The 15,436-nt window shown below is 55.9% G+C and overlaps 1 long non-coding RNA gene across 1 annotated transcript; it reads right to left on the bottom strand.

Annotated features, from left to right (window-relative positions):
• Positions 1-2,220: 2,220 nt before the first annotated feature.
• LOC142360126 (uncharacterized) lies at positions 2,221-3,468 on the bottom strand. The gene is made up of 2 exons (XR_012762848.1): positions 3,117-3,468; positions 2,221-2,451 (listed from the first exon to the last, which is right to left on the bottom strand). It is a non-coding gene; the product is annotated as an uncharacterized LOC142360126 (long non-coding RNA).
• Between the last annotated feature and the right edge of the window lie 11,968 nt (positions 3,469-15,436).

The following is a 15,436-nucleotide window of genomic DNA, read 5'->3' as shown; positions in this document are numbered from 1 at the left end:
CAGGGTGTAGGTGGTATCAGAGGGGATGTGAGGACTCCATAGGGGACGTCGAGGTCATGGGGACCCTGTAAGGGACGTTGGGGACTAAGTAGGGGACGACGAGGTTGGGCTGGATGAGGCCCTCCAGGCTCGGTACACGTCCCCTGGTGCACAGCGCTCGGCTCACGGTGCTGCACGGCCCAAAGTGCTCGGTGCTGCATGGCGTGTGGTGCCCGGCGACGCCCGGCGTGTGGTCATGGTGCAGAGTGACGTCCGGCACACGGCACTGCTCGGCGCACCGTGCTGCATGCCGCTCGGTGCTGCATGGTGTGTGGTGCTCGGTGCATGGCGCTGTGTGGGCAGTGCCATGGGCAGATGAGGCTGAGCAACAGCTTTCCAGGCTAGCTCTTTCTGCCTGCGAGCTATCTGCAGACGTTCGCATTTTCAGAGCAGGGCTGCCGGAGGCGCCCGGCACGCACCACCTAAGCTACGTTTGAAGTTTGAGGGGGCAAGACAAGCAAGCAGCCCCAGTCTCTGTGCCTCTGTGCGAGCAGTGCCATGGGCAGATGAGGCTGAGCAACAGCTTTCCAGGCTAGCTCTTTCTGGCTGCCAGCTATCTGCAGATGTTCGCATTTTTGGAGCAGGTCTGCCGGAGGTGCCCGGCACGGACCCCCTAATCTATGTTCGAAGTTGGAACAGAGCCCCCACGTCCCCAGTGAAGGTCCCAGGACCCCAACAGAGGCCCCCAGGACTCCAACATAGGCCCCCAGCACCCCAACAGAGGCCTCTAGGACCGCAGCAGAACCTCCAGGATCCCAACAGAGCCCCCAGGACCCCAGCGAAGACCCCAGGACCCAAACAGAGCCCCCAAGGACCCCAACAGAGCCCCCCAGGACCCCAACAGAGCCTTCTAGACACCAGCGAGCACCCCAGAACCCCAACAGAGCCCCCAGGACCCCACTGAGCACTCCAGGACCCCTACAGAGCCCCCAGGACTGGGCAAACTCAGTTCTCTTCTGGCTTTCATCCAAACTGCAAGGTCAGTCTTAGGGAGTTCTTAGGCAACTCCCCAGCCCTTATCAGGAATTATCCCCTTTGTAAGGAAATGCAAGACTCTGCCTCAGTTAATTTACACAATAGATAAGCACCCTCATTTCTCTGCACAGCAACTATCAGGCAGTGCTGCTTCTACTAAATTCCTTACCTATTAGGCAAGGCTGCTTCTACTAAAATCCCTTTAACCCCTTCCTTCAACACAGAAAATAATAAAAGTGACAGGAATTAGGAAAATAAAGGAAAAACGTTTTAAAATAAGGGCAGTAAACAAAATAAACAGAAACAGAGAGAGTAAATTTTCAAAGTGATAGGGATTAAGAGAGGAAAAGATCAAAAAAGAGAAACAGAAAACTAAATCAAAGCAGATTTAAAAATATTTAAAGTCCGTGTGACTAAGAGAGAAAAAAGTACAAAATAAGGATGGCAAACTAAATAGACACATAGCAAGTATATTATAAAAACAACAGGGTGCACGGCACACAGAAAAGAAATAAAATATAGGGATAGGGAGCTTGATAAAAGCAGACCTAGAAACCGAATTTGAAAACCCAAGGGATTAAGGGGGGTAAGAATTAAAAAACAGGGAGAGCAAACTAAATAAATGAAGACACGGACAGAACATTTAAACAGCGAGGGCGCTCCTGAAATGCGAGGAATAATTTTTAAAAGACAGCAAATGGAAAAAAGGTAGGCGTAGAAAGAACATTTTAAAAGCAATATGCAATAGGGAACTAAAGCGCCCCAGGACTACAGCTCCCAGCACGCAGCGAAAGCCCCCTTCCCCTCTGCCCGAGCTGGCGGGGACACCGCACCCCGCTCGCCACCGCACCCGGTAACCCCCGAGCACCCAGCGCAGCCACGCGGCTCCGCGCTGCCCCCGCCGGCGGCTCCGACGCGGTGTCCGGCGGCCCCCCGGCAGGCACTGCTGCCCTCCTGGGGGCTTTCGGCCCCTCCGCAGCCACCCGGAGCACGGCAGCACCGGCACCCACCCGCAGCCACCGCATTAAAGGGAGGGGCCGTTGCCATCAGCCCCACTGCCCGCACCTGTGGCTTCTCCAGCCCCAGCCCACAGCTGGAGCCCGGCAGGAGCAGGGGGCCATCTCCCGAGCCACGAAGTGAGTCTCTTCCTCCCCTGGGGTCCGTCACAGCCCCTTGTCCAATGCAAAGGAAGCACAGACACAGGCGGGAAGGCAAAAGAGACGAAGGGTGTTTATTCAGTCACGCACCAAATGAATCTGGGGAACGGGTCTGCTCTGAGCCTCGGTGCCCCCTACGCTCCCCCTGCCCCTCCGACACCTCGGCAGTCCGTCCGGAGCTGCGCCCGTCGGTCCAGCGGAGAACAGTCGGTCAGTCGGCTCCTGGAACGATGCGCTGCTGGGCAGGGGCTGCCAGAAATGAGGAGCAAGGTGCAGGATTCTGCAAGACAGGAGAAAAATGACAGATGGCTGGACAGTGGTGGTGTAACGAGAAAGCACGAAGCAGGGAAAGGGACAGCGAGAAGGACGGGGACAGGCAGTCCCACAGAGATGGAGAAAAAAGCAGCATGGAGAGAGGAAGAGCGGCAGCAGAAAGAAGAAGAGGGAGCAGGACAGGGCCCAAAAATGAAGAACGGAGAGCAGGAAGGAGATGCAAAACAAAAAACCTGCAGCATGACAGGAAAAAAGAAAAGGGGCAGGGACCCGGACGAAGAGAGATGAGGAAATAGAATAGACATGGAGAAAGCAGTAGATCTGTGATGTGCTACGGAGCCGAGAAGGAAGGCCTCGAATCAAGGGACAAGGAGCCAGACAGAGAGCACCAAAGCAAAAATACTGACAGGCTACGGGACAGAGGAGGAGGAAAGCAATACTAGTAACCGGGAGCTGAACAGAAAGAGGGGAAGAAGGAAAAAAATTGCCACAGGCTGCAGGGCAAAAAGAGAGAGGACCTAAAAGATGGGGACAAGTCAGAGAGAGATGGAGGAAGAAGGTACACGAGAGCAGAAAAAAAAGTAATCATAGCAGTGTGGGAGAGCCAGCGAGCCAGGGGAGGGACTGGGATGCAGAAGAGGGGTGACAGGGCCCCAAGGGCCCAGGACTCACCACAGCTCTCGCTCTCGGTGCTGTAGGGAGACTTTGACACTTCAGATGCTTCTCTCTCCTTCTCTCTTCCCTTCCTTTTCCATAACTCCAATCGTTTGGCTCTCCTCCACCTTAGAGGAAATGCATGTGGCTGTCTTAGAGCTCATACGAGATGCGGCTTCCTGGACAAGAAGCCTCACTCATGCACTACATGCAGGAACAGGACAGAAAGAGAGAATAGGATGAGTGGGAAGCAGAACACACGGATCGAGAGAGAACTTGAATTAGAGGAATACACAAGGCAGGAAAGAGAGATAAAGAAAAGAGGCCAGAAAGGCCCTTTCCTCTGGCTTCTGACTCTCGTCCCCGGCCTCCCACCCCTCTGCAGCCTCCCACCCCTTCCCGGCCTCCTTTTCTTTCTGCCCTCTACCCTCGCCGCCGTCCTCCCACCCCTCTGCAGCCTCCCACCCATTTCCGGCCTCCTCTGCTTTCTGGCCTCTACCCTCGCCCCCGGCCTCCCACCCCTCTGCTGCCTCCCACCCCTTTCCGGCCTCCTTCTCTTTCTGGCCTCTACCCTCGTCCCCGGCCTCCCACCCCTCTGCAGCCTCCCACCTCCTTTTTTTCTGGCTCTACTTAACCCATCTTCCGACCCCTCTGCAACCTCCTACCCCTTTCTAGCGTCCATTTGCCCCCCATCCCCCCAGCTTCCCACCCTTTTTCAGCCTCCCACCCCCGTCCCATGCAGTGCAGGACACACTGACAGAGAGAGAAAAAGGACAGGGAACAGGAAGAAACGTACTAAGAAACAAAGAAAGGGTCAGACGAAGAAGGGGGTGGCCAGGGTTGGAACCCCAACATAAACCAGCTAAGGGCTGGAGGACAGAGAGAGAGGAAGAGAAGAAAGGGCTGGGAAGCAGGAAGAGAAGGAGAGAAAGGCAAAAAGGGAGAGCCGGCTGCACAGGGAGGTACAGCAAGAAACGACCGGACAGGCAGCAGCATCGAGAGACAGAAAAACTGGGGACAGGAAGCAGGACAGAGGGACGGCGAGAGGAAATAAGGGCCAGGGAGCAGGACAGCGGTGGAAAAAGAGGCACTGGGGCAGCAGGACAGAAAGAGAAGGAAGGAAAGGCCAGAAGAAGAACGGGGAATAACAGCGAAGGGAGAGAAGGACAAGGAGCAGGACAGATTGTCAGAGAAAGACAGGGACAGGGAGCGGGACAAGGTGATACTGAGAGAGGAAAAGGGGACAGGGAGGCAGGACAAAGTGAAAGACAGGCACAAGTAAGAGACGGGGGAGCAGGACAGAGACGGAGGGGGAAAAGCCTCGGCTGGGCAGCAGGGAAGAAGAAGGGAAAAAAAAGCACTGGGCTGAGGGACAGAGAGGGAGGAATTAAAAAACAGTCACAGGGAGCAGGACAGAATGACAGAGAGAGAAAAGGGACAGAGAGCAGGACAGCACTGGGGGGGGGTGGAAACTGTGACGGGCAGCGGGAGAGAGGTATGGAGAAAGAAAAAAATACCGAGGAAGAGAGAAAGGAGAGAAGGGACAGCGAGCTGCACAGGGGGATAGAGAAGGAAAGGATGGGAGAGCGAATGGTGCAGAGAGAGAAAGGCAGAAAAAGCAGCGAGAGTAAGCAGGGCACAAGGACAGCAAGAGGAAAAAGGAAAGGGACAGGGAGCTGGACAGAGAGAGAAAAAAAGCAGCGGGGACACAGGAAAAGACACAGAAAGAGCAGGGCACAGAAAGATAGATCAGGACAGCGGCAGAGTGGAGATGGAGGAAAATCTTTGGATGGTCAACAGGACAAAGAGGAATAGGAATACGGGCAGGGAGTTAGACAAAGGGATAGAGTGAGAAACGATGGCACAGGAAGCAAGACAGAGCAACAGAGCAGAATAACGATAACGAGAGAGGGAGAAAGACACAGACTGTGAGAAGCACGTAGTGTGTCAGAAAAAAAGAGAATTGTATTAGGAGCCCTGCCAAGAGATGGAGTATGGAGAAAAAGGGGGCCAGGGAGCAGCACAAAGGGTCAGAGAGAGTAAGAGATGAACAGGAAGGAGGACAGGGACAGTGAGATACCTGATGAAAAAAACACAGCGACAGTGAGCTAAACAAAAGGATACAGAGAGAAAGAGAAGGAAGGAGGAGGAAGAGGAATAAGAAGGCACGGACATGGAGTAGCACGTACAGGCGCAGAGGAGAACACCAGCAGGGAACAGGGCAGAGATATTGTGGAGAGAGAAAAAGAGGGAGAGGGAGGAGGATGCAAACATAAACAGAAGAGGGGAGGTACAGGGAAGAAAAAAAAAAAAACAAAAATCACAGCACTGTAGGAAAGAGAGGGGGCCATGAGGGGGCTCGGGATGCAGAAGAGGGGTGACGGGGCCCCGAGGGCTCGGGACTTACCGCAGCTCTCGCTCTCAGCGCTGCCAAGAGACACTGCCGCTTCAGATAATGCTCTCTCCTTCCTTCCTCTTCCGTAAGTCCCATGACTTGGCTGTCCTCCACCCAAGAGAAAGCGTGCACGTCTCGCCGCTCTTACGAGACGAGGCTCCCTAGACACACAGCCCCACTCTCCGACGTGCTGTGCCCAGGAACAGTACGGAGGGAAAGAGAGAGAGAGTACGATGAGCGGGCAGCAGAGCAGACAGATCAAGAGGGAATCATAGAATCGTCAAGGTTGGAACAGACCTCGAAGCTCATCAAGGCCAACTATCAACACAACATTATGCCTGCTCAACCACGCCCTGAAGTGCCATATCTACATATTTTTTGAACACCTGCAGAGATGGTGACTCCACCGCTTCCCTGGGCACCCTGCTCCAACGCTTCACAACTTTCAGTTAAGAAATTTTACCTAATCTCCAATCTAAACCTGCCCTGATGCAACTTGAGGTCATTTCCTCTCGTCCTGTCGCTAATTGCTTGAGAGAAGAGACCAACACCCACCTCACTACAACCTCCTTTTAGGGAGCTGTAGAGAGCAGTAAGGTCTCCCCTCAGCCTCCTCTTCTCCAGACTGAACAACCCCAGCTCCCTCAGCCGCTCCTCACAAGACCTGCTCTTTAGAGCCCTCACCAGCCTCGCTGCTCTTCCCTGGACACGCTCCAGCAACTCAGTGTCCTTCTTGTAGTGAGGGGCCCAAAACCAAACACAGCACTCGAGGTGCGGCCTCACCAGTGTCGAACACAGGGGCACGATCACTGCCATGCTCCTGCTGGCCACACCATTCCTGATCCAAGCCAGGATGCCGTTGGCCTTCTTGGCCACCTGGGCACACTGCTGACTCATGTTAGCTGGCTGTCAACCAACACCCCCAGGTCCTTTTCCACCGGCCAGCTCTCCAGCCACTCTTCCCCAACCCTGTTGCATTGCACGGGGTTGTTGTGACCCAAGGGCAGGACCAGGCACTTGGCCCTGTTGTTGAACCTCACACAATTCGCCTCATCCCATTGATCGGGTCTGTCCAGATCGCTCTGCAGAGCCTTCCTTCCTTCCAGCAGATCGACACTCAAACCCAACTTGGTGTCATCAGCAAACCAGGAGACCCAGCAAACGTCTCCAGATAGATCGCAGGCAGAAAGAGCTAGCCTGGAAAGCTGTTGCTCAGCCTCACCTGCCCATGGCACTGCTCGCACAGAGGCACAGAGACTGGGGCTGCTTGCTTGTCTTGCCACCTCAAACTTCAAACGTAGCTTCGGTGGTCCTTTATGGGCGCCTCCGGGAGCCCTGCTCTGAAAATGCGAACGTCTGCAGATAGCTGGCAGCCAGAAAGAGCTAGCCTGGAAAGCTGTTGCTCAGCCTCATCTGCCCATGGCAGTGCTCGCACAGAGGCACAGAGACTGGGGCTGCTTGCTTGTCTTGCCCCCTCAAACTTCAAACGTAGCTTAGGTGGTCCTTTCTGGGCAAATCCGGGAGCCCTGCTCTGAAAATGCGAACGTCTGCAGATAGCTGGCAGCCAGAAAGAGCTAGCCTGGAAAGGTGTTGCTCAGCCTCATCTGCCCATGGCACTGCTCGCACAGAAGCACAGAGACTGGGGCTGCTTGCTTGTCTTGCCCCCTCAAACTTCAAACGTAGCTTAGGTGGTCTGTGCCGGGCGCCTCTGGAAGCCCTGCATTGAAAATGCGAACGTCTGCAGATAGCTGGCAGCCAGAAAGAGCTAGCCTGGAAAGCTGTTGCTCAGCCTCATCTGCCCATGGCACTACTCGTACAGAGGCACAGAGACTGGGGCTGCTTGCTTGTCTTGCCCCCTCAAACTTGAAACGTAGCTTAGGTGGTGCGTGCTGGGCAAATCCGGCAGCCCTGCTCTGAAAATGCGAACGTCTGCAGATAGCTGGCAGCCAGAAAGAGCTAGCCTGGAAAGCTGTTGCTCAGCCTCATCTGCCCATGGCGCTGCTCGCACAGAGGCACAGAGAGTGGGGCTGCTTGCTTGTCTTGCCCCCTCAAACTTCAAACGTAGCTTAGGTGGTCCTTTACAGGCGCCTCCGGCAGCCCTGCTCCAAGAATGCGAACGTCTGCAGATAGCTGGCAGCCAGAAAGAGCTAGCCTGGAAAGCTGTTGCTCAGCCTCATCTGCCCATGGCACTGCTCGCACAGAGGCACAGAGACTGGGGCTGCTTGCTTGTCTTGCCACCTCAAACTTCAAACGTAGCTTAGGTGGTCCATGCCGGGTGCCTACGGCAGCCCTGCTCCCAAAATGCGAACGTCTGCAGATAGCTGGCAGCCAGTAAGAGCTAGCCCGGAAAGCTGTCGCTCAGCCTTATTTGCCCATGGCACTGCTCACACAGAGGCACAGAGACTGGGGCTGCTTGCTTCTCTTGCCCCCTCAAACTTCAAACGTAGCTTAGGTGGTGCGTGCTGGGCGCCTCCGGTAGCCCTGTTGACAAAATGCGAACGTCTGCAGATAGCTGGCAGCCAGAAAGAGCTAGCCTGGAAAGCTGTTGCTCAGCGTCACCTGCCCATGGCACTGCTCGCACAGAGGCACAGAGACTGGGGCTGCTTGCTTGTCTTGCCACCTCAAACTTCAAACGTAGCTTCGGTGGTTCTTTATGGGCGCCTCAGGCAGCTCTGCTCTCAAAATGCGAACGTCTGCAGATAGCTGGCAGCCAGAAAGAGCTAGCCTGGAAAGCTGTTGCTCAGCCTCATCTGCCCATGGCACTGCTCGCACAGAGGCACAGAGACTGGGGCTGCTTGCTTGTCTTGCCACCTCAAACTTCAAATGTACTTTAGGTGGTCCGTGCTGAGCGCCTCCTGCAGCCCAGCTCCCAAAATGAAAACGTCTGCAGATAGCTCGCAGCCAGAAAGAGCTAGCCTGGAAAGCTGTTGCTCAGCCTCACCTGCCCATGGCACTGCTCGCACAGAGGCACAGAGACTGGGGCTGCTTGCTTGTCTTGCCCCCTCAAACTTCAAACGTAGCTTAGGTGGTGCGTGCCGAGCAAATCCGGGAGCCCTGCTTTGAAAATGCGAACGTCTGCAGATAGCTGGCAGGCAGAAAGAGCGAGCCTGGAAAGCTGTTGCTCAGCCTCATCTGCCCATGGCACTGCTCGCACAGAGGCACAGACATTGGTGCTGCTTGCTTTTCTTGCCACCTCAAACTTCAAACGTAGCTTAGGTGGTCCGTGCCGGGCGCCTCCGTCAGCCCTGCTCTGAAAATGCGAACATCTGCTGATAGCTGGCAGCCAGAAAGAGCTAGCCTGGAAAGCTGTTGCTCAGCCTCATCTGCCCATGGCACTGCTCGCACAGAGGCACAGACATTGGGGCTGCTTGCTTGTCTTGCCACCTCAAACTTCAAACGTAGCTTAGGTGGTCCGTGCAGGGCGCCTCCGTCAGCCCTGCTCTGAAAATGCGAACATCTGCTGATAGCTGGCAGCCAGAAAGAGCTAGCCTGGAAAGCTGTTGCTCAGCCTCATCTGCCCATGGCACTGCTCGCACAGAGGCACAGAGACTGGGGCTGCTTGCTTGTCTTGCCCCCTCAAACTTCAAACGTAGCTTAGGTGGTCCGTGCCGGGCGCCTACGGCAGCCCTTCTCCAAGAATGCGAACGTCTGCAGATAGCTGGCAGCCAGAAAGAGCTAGCCTGGAAAGCTGTTGCTCAGCCTCATCTGCCCACGGCACTTCTCGCTCAGAGGCACAGAGACTGGGGCTGCTTGCTTGTCTTGCCACCTCAAACTTCAAACGTAGCTTAGGTGGTCTGTGCCGGTCGCCTCAGGCAGCTCTGCTCCCAAAATGCGAACGTCTGCAGATAGCTGGCAGCCAGAAAGAGCTAGCCTGGAAAGCTGTTGCTCAGCCTCATCTGCCCATGGCACTGCTCGCACAGAGGCACAGAGACTGGGGCTGCTTGCTTGTCTTGCCACCTTAAACTTCAAACGTATCTTAGGTGGTCCGTGCAGGGCGCCACCGGCACCACAGCTCTGAAAATGCGAACGTCTGCAGATAGCTGGCAGCCAGAAAGAGCTAGCCAGGAAAGCTGTTGCTCAGCATCATCTGCCCATGGCACTGCTCACACAGAGGCACAGAGACTGGGGCTGCTTGCTTGTCTTGCCCCCTCAAACTTCAAACGTAGCTTAGGTGATGCGTGCCGGGCACCTCCGGCAGCCCTGCTCTGAAAATGCGAACGTCTGCAGATAGCTGGCAGCCAGAAAGAGCTAGCCTGGAAAGCTGTCGCTCAGCCTCATCTGCCCATGGCACTGCTCGCACAGAGGCACAGAGACTGGGGCTGCTTGCTTGTCTTGCCACCTCAAAGCTCAAACGTACTTTAGGTGTTCCGTGCTGAGCGCCTCCGGCAGCCCTGCTCCCAAAATGAAAACGTCTGCAGATAGCTCGCAGCCCGAAAGAGCTAGCCTGGAAAGCTGTTGCTCAGCCTCATCTGCCCATGGCACTGCTCGCACAGAGGCACAGAGAGTGGGGCTGCTTGCTTGTCTTGCCACCTCAAACTTCAAACGTAGCTTAGGTGGTCCATGCCGGGTGCCTACGGCAGCCCTGCTCCCAAAATGCGAACGTCTGCAGATAGCTGGCAGCCAGTAAGAGCTAGCCCGGAAAGCTGTCGCTCAGCCTTATTTGCCCATGGCACTGCTCACACAGAGGCACAGAGACTGGGGCTGCTTGCTTCTCTTGCCCCCTCAAATTTCAAACGTAGCTTAGGTGGTGCGTGCTGGGCGCCTCCGGTAGCCCTGTTGACAAAATGCGAACGTCTGCAGATAGCTGGCAGCCAGAAAGAGCTAGCCAGGAAAGCTGTTGCTCAGCATCATCTGCCCATGGCACTGCTCACACAGAGGCACAGAGACTGGGGCTGCTTGCTTGTCTTGCCCCCTCAAACTTCAAACGTAGCTTAGGTGATGCGTGCCGGGCACCTCCGGCAGCCCTGCTCTGAAAATGCGAACGTCTGCAGATAGCTGGCAGCCAGAAAGAGCTAGCCTGGAAAGCTGTCGCTCAGCCTCATCTGCCCATGGCACTGCTCGCACAGAGGCACAGAGACTGGGGCTGCTTGCTTGTCTTGCCACCTCAAAGCTCAAACGTACTTTAGGTGTTCCGTGCTGAGCGCCTCCGGCAGCCCTGCTCCCAAAATGAAAACGTCTGCAGATAGCTCGCAGCCCGAAAGAGCTAGCCTGGAAAGCTGTTGCTCAGCCTCATCTGCCCATGGCACTGCTCGCACAGAGGCACAGAGAGTGGGGCTGCTTGCTTGTCTTGCCACCTCAAACTTCAAACGTAGCTTAGGTGGTCCATGCCGGGTGCCTACGGCAGCCCTGCTCCCAAAATGCGAACGTCTGCAGATAGCTGGCAGCCAGTAAGAGCTAGCCCGGAAAGCTGTCGCTCAGCCTTATTTGCCCATGGCACTGCTCACACAGAGGCACAGAGACTGGGGCTGCTTGCTTCTCTTGCCCCCTCAAACTTCAAACGTAGCTTAGGTGGTGCGTGCTGGGCGCCTCCGGTAGCCCTGTTGACAAAATGCGAACGTCTGCAGATAGCTGGCAGCCAGAAAGAGCTAGCCTGGAAAGCTGTTGCTCAGCGTCACCTGCCCATGGCACTGCTCGCACAGAGGCACAGAGACTGGGGCTGCTTGCTTGTCTTGCCACCTCAAACTTCAAACGTAGCTTCGGTGGTTCTTTATGGGCGCCTCAGGCAGCTCTGCTCTCAAAATGCGAACGTCTGCAGATAGCTGGCAGCCAGAAAGAGCTAGCCTGGAAAGCTGTTGCTCAGCCTCATCTGCCCATGGCACTGCTCGCACAGAGGCACAGAGACTGGGGCTGCTTGCTTGTCTTGCCACCTCAAACTTCAAATGTACTTTAGGTGGTCCGTGCTGAGCGCCTCCTGCAGCCCAGCTCCCAAAATGAAAACGTCTGCAGATAGCTCGCAGCCAGAAAGAGCTAGCCTGGAAAGCTGTTGCTCAGCCTCACCTGCCCATGGCACTGCTCGCACAGAGGCACAGAGACTGGGGCTGCTTGCTTGTCTTGCCCCCTCAAACTTCAAACGTAGCTTAGGTGGTGCGTGCCGAGCAAATCCGGGAGCCCTGCTTTGAAAATGCGAACGTCTGCAGATAGCTGGCAGCCAGAAAGAGCTAGCCTGGAAAGCTGTTGCTCAGCCTCATCTGCCCATGGCACTGCTCGCACAGAGGCACAGACATTGGTGCTGCTTGCTTGTCTTGCCACCTCAAACTTCAAACGTAGCTTAGGTGGTCCGTGCCGGGCGCCTCCGTCAGCCCTGCTCTGAAAATGCGAACATCTGCTGATAGCTGGCAGCCAGAAAGAGCTAGCCTGGAAAGCTGTTGCTCAGCCTCATCTGCCCATGGCACTGCTCGCACAGAGGCACAGACATTGGGGCTGCTTGCTTGTCTTGCCACCTCAAACTTCAAACGTAGCTTAGGTGGTCCGTGCCGGGCGCCTCCGTCAGCCCTGCTCTGAAAATGCGAACATCTGCTGATAGCTGGCAGCCAGAAAGAGCTAGCCTGGAAAGCTGTTGCTCAGCCTCATCTGCCCATGGCACTGCTCGCACAGAGGCACAGAGACTGGGGCTGCTTGCTTGTCTTGCACCCTCAAACTTCAAACGTAGCTTAGGTGGTCCGTGCCGGGCGCCTACGGCAGCCCTTCTCCAAGAATGCGAACGTCTGCAGATAGCTGGCAGCCAGAAAGAGCTAGCCTGGAAAGCTGTTGCTCAGCCTCATCTGCCCACGGCACTTCTCGCTCAGAGGCACAGAGACTGGGGCTGCTTGCTTGTCTTGCCACCTCAAACTTCAAACGTAGCTTAGGTGGTCTGTGCCGGGCGCCTCAGGCAGCTCTGCTCCCAAAATGCGAACGTCTGCAGATAGCTGGCAGCCAGAAAGAGCTAGCCTGGAAAGCTGTTGCTCAGCCTCATCTGCCCATGGCACTGCTCGCACAGAGGCACAGAGACTGGGGCTGCTTGCTTGTCTTGCCACCTTAAACTTCAAACGTATCTTAGGTGGTCCGTGCAGGGCACCTCCGGCACCACAGCTCTGAAAATGCGAACGTCTGCAGATAGCTGGCAGCCAGAAAGAGCTAGCCAGGAAAGCTGTTGCTCAGCATCATCTGCCCATGGCACTGCTCACACAGAGGCACAGAGACTGGGGCTGCTTGCTTGTCTTGCCCCCTCAAACTTCAAACGTAGATTAGGTGATGCGTGCCGGGCACCTCCGGCAGCCCTGCTCTGAAAATGCGAACGTCTGCAGATAGCTGGCAGCCAGAAAGAGCTAGCCTGGAAAGCTGTCGCTCAGCCTCATCTGCCCATGGCACTGCTCGCACAGAGGCACAGAGACTGGGGCTGCTTGCTTGTCTTGCCACCTCAAAGCTCAAACGTACTTTAGGTGTTCCGTGCTGAGCGCCTCCGGCAGCCCTGCTCCCAAAATGAAAACGTCTGCAGATAGCTCGCAGCCCGAAAGAGCTAGCCTGGAAAGCTGTTGCTCAGCCTCATCTGCCCATGGCACTGCTCGCACAGAGGCACAGAGACTGGGGCTGCTTGCTTCTCTTGCCCCCTCAAACTTCAAACGTAGCTTAGGTGGTCCTTTAAGGGCTCCTACGGCAGCCCTGCTCTGAAAATGCGAACGTCTGCAGATAGCTGGCAGCCAGAAAGAGCTAGCCTGGAAAGCTGTTGCTCAGCCTCATCTGCCCATGGCACTGCTCGCACAGAGGCATAGAGACTGGGGCTGCTTGCTTGTCTTGCCCCCTCAAAATTCAAACGTAGCTTAGGTGGTCCTTCAATGGCGCCTCCGGCAGCCCTGCTCCCAAAATGCGAACGTCTGCAGATAGCTGGCAGCCAGAAAGAGCTAGCCTGGAAAGCTGTTGCTCAGCCTCATCTGCCCATGGCACTGCTCGCACAGAGGCACAGAGACTGGGGCTGCTTACTTGTCTTGCCACCTCAAACTTCAAACGTCCTTTAGGTGGTTCGTGCTGAGCGCCTCCGGAAGCCCTGCTCTGAAAATGCGAACGTCTGCAGATAGCTGGCAGCCATAAAGAGCTAGCCTGGAAAGCTGTTGCTCAGCCTCATCTGCCCACGGCACTGCTCGCACAGAGGCACAGACACTGGGGCTGCTTGCTTGTCTTGCCCCCTCAAACTTCAAACGTAGCTTAGGTGGTGCGTGCTGGGCAAATCCGGCAGCCCTGCTCTGAAAATGCGAACGTCTGCAGATAGCTGGCAGCCAGAAAGAGCTAGCCTGGAAAGCTGTTGCTCAGCCTCATCTGCCCATGGCGCTGCTCGCACAGAGGCACAGAGAGTGGGGCTGCTTGCTTGTCTTGCCCCCTCAAACTTCAAACGTAGCTTAGGTGGTCCTTTATTGGCGCCTCCGGCAGCCCTGCTCCAAGAATGCGAACGTCTGCAGATAGCTGGCAGCCAGAAAGAGCTAGCCTGGAAAGCTGTTGCTCAGCCTCATCTGCCCATGGCACTGCTCGCACAGAGGCACAGAGACTGGGGCTGCTTGCTTGTCTTGCCACCTCAAACTTCAAACGTAGCTTAGGTGGTCCATGCCGGGTGCCTCCGGCAGCCCTGCTCCCAAAATGCGAACGTCTGCAGATAGCTGGCAGCCAGTAAGAGCTAGCCCGGAAAGCTGTCGCTCAGCCTTATTTGCCCATGGCACTGCTCACACAGAGGCACAGAGACTGGGGCTGCTTGCTTGTCTTGCCCCCTCAAACTTCAAACGTAGCTTAGGTGGTGCGTGCTGGGCGCCTCCGGTAGCCCTGTTGACAAAATGCGAACGTCTGCAGATAGCTGGCAGCCAGAAAGAGCTAGCCTGGAAAGCTGTTGCTCAGCGTCACCTGCCCATGGCACTGCTCGCACAGAGGCACAGAGACTGGGGCTGCTTGCTTGTCTTTCCACCTCAAACTTCAAACGTAGCTTCGGTGGTTCTTTATGGGCGCCTCGGGCAGCTCTGCTCTCAAAATGCGAACGTCTGCAGATAGCTGGCAGCCAGAAAGAGCTAGCCTGGAAAGCTGTTGCTCAGCCTCATCTGCCCATGGCACTGCTCGCACAGAGGCACAGAGACTGGGGCTGCTTGCTTGTCTTGCCACCTCAAACTTCAAATGTACTTTAGGTGGTCCGTGCTGAGCGCCTCCTGCAGCCCAGCTCCCAAAATGAAAACGTCTGCAGATAGCTGGCAGCCAGAAAGAGCTAGCCTGGAAAGCTGTTGCTCAGCCTCATCTGCCCATGGCACTGCTCGCACAGAGGCACAGAGACTGGGGCTGCTTGCTTGTCTTGCCCCCTCAAACTTCAAACGTAGCTTAGGTGGTGCGTGCCGGGCAAATCCGGGAGCCCTGCTTTGAAAATGCGAACGTCTGCAGATAGATGGCAGCCAGAAAGAGCTAGCCTGGAAAGCTGTTGCTCAGCCTCATCTGCCCATGGCACTGCTCGCACAGAGGCACAGACATTGGTGCTGCTTGCTTTTCTTGCCACCTCAAACTTCAAACGTAGCTTAGGTGGTCCGTGCCGGGCGCCTCCGTCAGCCCTGCTCTGAAAATGCGAACATCTGCTGATAGCTGGCAGCCAGAAAGAGCTAGCCTGGAAAGCTGTTGCTCAGCCTCATCTGCCCATGGCACTGCTCGCAAAGAGGCACAGACATTGGGGCTGCTTGATTGTCTTGCCACCTCAAACTTCAAACGTAGCTTAGGTGGTCCGTGCCGGGCGCCTCTGTCAGCCCTGCTCTGAAAATGCGAACATCTGCTGATAGCTGGCAGCCAGAAAGAGCTAGCCTGGAAAGCTGTTCCTCAGCCTCATCTGCCCATGGCACTGCTCGCACAGAGGCACAGAGACTGGGGCTGCTTGCTTGTCTTGCGCCCTCAAACTTCAAACGTAGCTTAGGTGGTCCGTGCCGGGCGCCTACGGCAGCCCTTCTGCAAGAAT

This window comes from Opisthocomus hoazin, unplaced genomic scaffold (genome assembly GCF_030867145.1).
Source record: "Opisthocomus hoazin isolate bOpiHoa1 unplaced genomic scaffold, bOpiHoa1.hap1 HAP1_SCAFFOLD_67, whole genome shotgun sequence".
NCBI lineage: Eukaryota > Metazoa > Chordata > Aves > Opisthocomiformes > Opisthocomidae > Opisthocomus > Opisthocomus hoazin.
Note: the sequence above shows the minus strand (reverse complement) of the source record. Positions and strands in the feature narration are given on the sequence as shown.